Source organism: Cicer arietinum, chromosome 7 (assembly GCF_000331145.2).
Source record: "Cicer arietinum cultivar CDC Frontier isolate Library 1 chromosome 7, Cicar.CDCFrontier_v2.0, whole genome shotgun sequence".
Taxonomy (NCBI): domain Eukaryota; kingdom Viridiplantae; phylum Streptophyta; class Magnoliopsida; order Fabales; family Fabaceae; genus Cicer; species Cicer arietinum.
Genome location: NC_021166.2, coordinates 6,989,737 through 6,995,736, shown reverse-complemented (window position 1 = coordinate 6,995,736; position 6,000 = coordinate 6,989,737). Strand labels below are relative to the sequence as shown.

General features: G+C 26.5%; 1 long non-coding RNA gene across 1 annotated transcript; it reads right to left on the bottom strand.

Moving 5' to 3' along the window:
* Positions 1-2,640: 2,640 nt before the first annotated feature.
* Positions 2,641-3,551, bottom strand: LOC140918934 (uncharacterized). The gene is made up of 2 exons (XR_012161419.1): positions 3,357-3,551; positions 2,641-3,206 (listed from the first exon to the last, which is right to left on the bottom strand). It is a non-coding gene; the product is annotated as an uncharacterized lncRNA (long non-coding RNA).
* Between the last annotated feature and the right edge of the window lie 2,449 nt (positions 3,552-6,000).

Sequence of the window (6,000 nt, the reverse complement as noted above, 5' to 3'; positions counted from 1 at the left end):
TATCATTGTAAACTCAAGGTTGTAGTGTAAAGTATAGTTTTGAGTAAGCTTATAGGAAATCCGTTTATGATTAATAGGTTAACTGTAAAATCCTATCTAAAGATTGATAGGTGATTTGTTTGAACTCTTTTCTAGGTGGAAAGGATTTGTTTTTGTAACAAATCAAGGTTGATCTGAAATAGGGTGTGTAAAACCAAGATTATTCTCTGTTTGAACACTTAGTGGAAAATCTCACGGTTGTGAGAACGGTACGTAACCCGACTTGGGTGAACCAGGATATATCATTGTGTGATATCTCTTCACTTAACTATTTACTTTCAGTCTGTTTGATTATTTAGTTATATAGATAAATTAAATTGTTAATTTTAACTAACCAAGAACATTCTTTGTTTTCTAGTTAAAACCAAGAACGTTCTCTGTTTTCACAACCAAGATCAATCTTGAGTTATTTTCTTCAAGTTTTAACAGGAATTTTAAAAGGATGCATTTAGAATTCAAACTCCTTTTCTTGTAAATGAACATTGCTACTTAAATCCTAATTCATGTTATTTAAAGGGATCAATTTTGAAGAAGAAAACCATAACACAACAACTCAGAAAACCTTACTAACTAAAAATTATTAAAGTATTTAGAATTCAAGGTTTTTGTTTTAGCAAAGACATTCGTTCAATTTATACTACTTAGTGCTTAATGCTCTATCTTAGTGTGAAGTTCATTGTAATCAATCTACTTAAAAGAAGCAAAATAAAACTCAGTTTCACCCATTTGTAACCCAACCCAATATAGGTTATTCTGCCTCAACAACATGTACGTTTTCAAGTTAAAAGTTGAGAAGACTTGACTTGTAGTGTCAAAGTGTTGTAGTGCCTCAACAATATGTAGGTTCCAGGAGAAAATTGAGAAGATTGACTTTGTTTTATTGCTACATTTGATATGGTATATATGTTCTAGTATCCCAAATCAGATTTTTGAAAATAAGTTTTTAATAAGGCAAAATACAATTCAACCTTTCATTTTCGTATTTTTGCACCTTCAACATCTCTACTTTAAGGATTTTCTATTGTCTCCACAAACCAAGCTCCCATACATCCTAGGAAACTTCCTATAAGACCACTCATCTAAAGTATGATCCAAGTCAAACATGTTTAACCGTGAAGTTCTTATGTAATGGACTTTTGAAAAGAAATGTATTTTAGTGGTATAAGTAGTGCATATCAATCTTTATAAGCATTCCTTCAATCATATAGTCTCATACCTACATCCTTAAGATCCCTCTCATTCTTATGTGATTTGGTTCATTTATGTGTCATTTGTCTAGAGGCGTCCCAAGAACCGCTAATTGTACGTGCCTTGAGCACTGACAATCACTACCCGCCTCGTTAGCCTCATGCTTCACATAGATCGTCTCTTATTGTATTGAGTTGAGTTTGTGTTTTAGTTCTTTTGTAATAACGTGAAAAGGGAGAGGAATGGATTTGATCACTTGTTAGCAAAATCTAGATTATTAGACCCTCACGAAGTGCGGTTGGAAAAACCTCTTTCTTTTTTAGATCATGCTTTAATGGTGGACTTTTTTGGCATTTTGGTCGGTATTTTGTTCTAGTTAATTATAAATTAAGATGGCACTAATATCTTTTAGTTTAATAAAATTTCTTGAGTTTGAATTGTGAAATCGCTACAAAGGAATTATTATGGTATAGTAGTAACTAACTTGTGGGTTTGTAATACTCAATGTATTCCAAAATATTGGTATGTTTTTCAGAGTGACGAGTAGTTTTACTGTCTGAGAAAAACTACAACAATTAAATCGGTTTCTAAGAAAAATAAAAACAATTTTCAATCATTGAAAGAAAGTGGATAACTTATATCTAACCTTTAAAAAAGGAAATACTAGGCTCCTATGAAAATATCCTTAAATAATATTCTTGTCAATAAATCACTCATTTTTGTTCTTTTTCGTTTTCGGCATTCAAGCAACTACCCTCTACATAGATATATCAATGTAAATATGAATTAAATAACACATCTTTTATTTTTGATACATTGTTGGTGCAAATTTTAGAAAATGTCATGGATATTTTTTTTAAAATTTCCAGGTATTGTTGATATTTAGTTGAATAATTTTTGTCATTGACTTTGTTACAATGTTAAAGAAGAAAAATAATAAAAAATAAATAAATTATTTATGGAATTTTAGTATTGTAGGGAACAAATCTGTCCCTTTTTAATAAAAATAAATTATTATTTTCTCAGCGTTAATTTTATCAAACGTGTCAAATTCAACCAGTTAGGTTATGTCATATATTTTATAACTTCATTTTCTATCAACTAGTTTATCCTTCATCTGTTATTTTTACGTTTGCCTAAAATAGATGAGTGTGTTGAGTCAACCTAACAAGCATGTAGCGACCCGAATCACAGTAAACGAGTGAAGATGATGACTATTTTGCAAAGGATGCTGGTGGGCTTGTGCATTTGGGTCCAGCCAAAATAAAAAAAAAAATCTATAAAAACTTATATATTTGATATATAGCCTGTCACAAAATGACACGGTATTTAAGCTATCAAATATTTAGACTCAAATCAAACATAATTTGTAATTAAAATGTATGATTATTATATCCTAAGATTAAAAGTAAGTCTTAAAATAATTCTATGATCAAAATATTAGTACAATGTGGATCACATAAACATTTGTAAATACTAGGCAAAACTTTCTTCCATACCAAATACCATCGGTGTACTTTTTTTTTCTTCTCCCTCTCTTTCGTTTCTTTATTTTTTCTGAACTCTGTTTTGTCAAGTTTTTCTCCACAAAGTTTCTTACTACATAGCACCACTTATATAAATGATATAAGCTTCGCACAAAAAAAAAAAGTAAGAGAGGACGGGTATATATATATGATCCAAATAAAAATACATATAACGACAATTATATATTTAAAGTGTTGGTAAAAAGGAAAACATAAAAAAGCAAGAAATGGTATTATATTTTGCCCTTTTATGTATACATGAATTTCACGGATGAGAGAAAATCCAAAGAACTAAACCACAAAAGATAAGCACAACAGGTATGAGATGAATTGCTTTTTGTCCTGTCGATGATGACTTACCATGAACAGGAATTTCCTTCTTGGAACCATCAAACACAGAACGATTTATCGGCAAATATCCATTGGAATTAGTTGCCATTTCTAAAAGTGTTGCTGAAATGTTAACAGATAACTCATCAGAGGCTCTTACAATACTAGATGAATAAGATCTATGCATTATTCAAGATATATAACAAAGTATGTTGTCTATGTTTATATTTATAAACTAAGTTGAGGTGGTTGTTTTTGTTCAAATTAAGGTACCTTTTGCTTTCGGATGTGAAAAACGTTGGTTTTAGGATGCGGTCTACTTGCTGCTTAGTTATAGTCACAATTTAATGAAGTGTATAGAGATGAAATTTAGAAGTCAACAAATTAACTATAGCTTAAAGCTTAGCATAAAAGCAACTTGTAGAGTAATTAAAGGCATTGCATGTGCATATACTTATTGGATTAATCAAAACCCCTTCACAAGTCATAAGAGATACATAAAAGAGGACTATTGCAATATTAATATCATAATATAAGCCGCAAATATTAGAATGCTAAAGGGGGAAAATAGCGATGACGTGTGAATGAATTATTCTGTCCATTTCATAATAATGAAATTATTTATATATTAAAAAATGAATAAATGAAAGAGAAAATAAGTTTTTTATTAAATTATTTTTGTTAGTTACAAATACATTGTCAATTCTATAAATACATAATAAAATATAATATCAAAGTCATACAATAAGTATTAATTAAGATACTTTTTATAGTACATTCCACATGTACCAATAGATTTAGTATTTAAATTAATTGCTAAATCAGCATTTAAATTATAATAATTAAATATTATTTACTTAAAGTGTTAGTAAAATAAAATTTAGCGTTTATAATAACAAATATTGAATATTTTTTATAATAAAATATAAAAATTTAGTATAATATATATACACAATGAATATATTTTCTAAAATACAAAAATCGACAAATAATTATTTAATTTATAAAAATAATCGTTAATTTATTAATTTATAAAAAAATGTACGAAAATTCTTTGATTTATAAATGAATTGTAGAAACATCAATTATTTAAAAAATACAATTGAAAAAATATATATATTAAAAATTAAAAGAATATTTAATTTTGAGAACAAATTTTTTTATTGCGCAGAACGGAAGTTGTATATAAGCTGATTATAATGAAATTCGGTATGTGACCATACAAATTGAATTAACTCGAGCCAACCAATTAACTTGTGTTAGGCAATTGAACCAATTTCTAGTTCGAAGTGCAACATAGAGGATAAGTACCTAAACTTTCGTAGTTCGTGCCAATTTTGTTTTATTTTTGTTATTAAATATTCCACAAAAGATCATAAGCCGTAGTATCAGCAACTGAAAACAAAATACATATCTATTCTTTTATCCCTTTATTAAAAGATTTAAATAGGATTTTTGGATGAGTCAAAATTAAAGTTGGACTTTTGGCCTTCTTTGTTTAAACTATATGAAATTTTAGTTTTAGCTTTAGTTTTTCAACCAATCAATTAAATCTCTCTATTTTAAATTAAAATGAATATTTGATCTAATCACTATTATAAGAAAAATATGAATTTAAATATTAATTATAATTATAAGCAAAAATTAATTATTTTTTACTCATTTAATGTTAGTATTTTTAATATATCATTACATTAATAACATAGTTGAGTATTTGACATTCAAATGGAAAATTTAATAAATTTTTCTTATAATAATGATGGGAGATAATAAGTCTTGAAGTCATTTTTATCCTGTGAAGTGCCTTTAACATTTTATTTCTATTTAAGGTACTTCTTACGTCTTATTTTAATTGTTTAAATACTTTTATTAATTACAGTTAGTTGTGAATTTTGATTGTGAATTTTGATGAGTTGAAATACAATAAATAAGAGTATATATTAATAAAAAATAATTAATGTTATATTAGTATTGCAAAATGATAAATAATTTGAGACAAAAAAAAAAAAAGAAGATAAATGAAACATTTAAAATAAGACAAAGGTAATATTTGAGATTTTATATTTTGGTCGGTGATTTTGAGAGAAGAAAAACATTTCAAATATTGTGAAATTTTGAATGGAAAATAAAAATATATGAATTTTATTAAAATGGGATATTGTAGGAAAAAGTAAAATGGATAATCAATTATAGAGAAATAATTGTAACAATTTTAAAACCTAACAACTAAAGTCATACTAGACAGAGGTTATGTTTGCCGTCATCTCTAGAATATATAGAAATTATAAAAGGTTCGAAAGATATCTTTTCTACTTATAAAAAGCGGTTATAACTGTTTTTAAGTTATTTTTAAATATTTATCCATTATAAATTATATGAAACATTTTTTTCAAAAATAGCCATAGTTATTTCAAATAGTAAAGAAATCATGGATAAAAATCACTCTACCATCCTGATGACGTTCTTCTCTTGATGGAGATCGGAGAATTCATAACTTTTAGTTTTAGGTATGAAAAATTGTAGGGTGAGATTTTTGCTATTTAGTAGACATTTCTATTTAAAGAAATATAGAGGCATATTATAGTAAATTATTTGGTAATATCTTTATTTAATAATGTTCGGGTACATTTTTTACCTCATCTAACTTATTCTTCATAGTATGTTATGATACAGTAACAACATCTCAATAATTTCAATATTTTTATATTCTTCTTTTTCCGCTAATTAACTATAAGCCATGGCGAGTTTAATTTTAAAAATTATAATTTTCATGATCTAATAAATTAATATAAATTAATTGGATTAAAAACTAATTAGATTAACTCTAACGTAAAAATTATATCTATTACGATTTAAGGTTCAATTTAACCTAATTAAGTTTACTGTAAGTTAGAAATTCTAATTTAATTAATTTTTC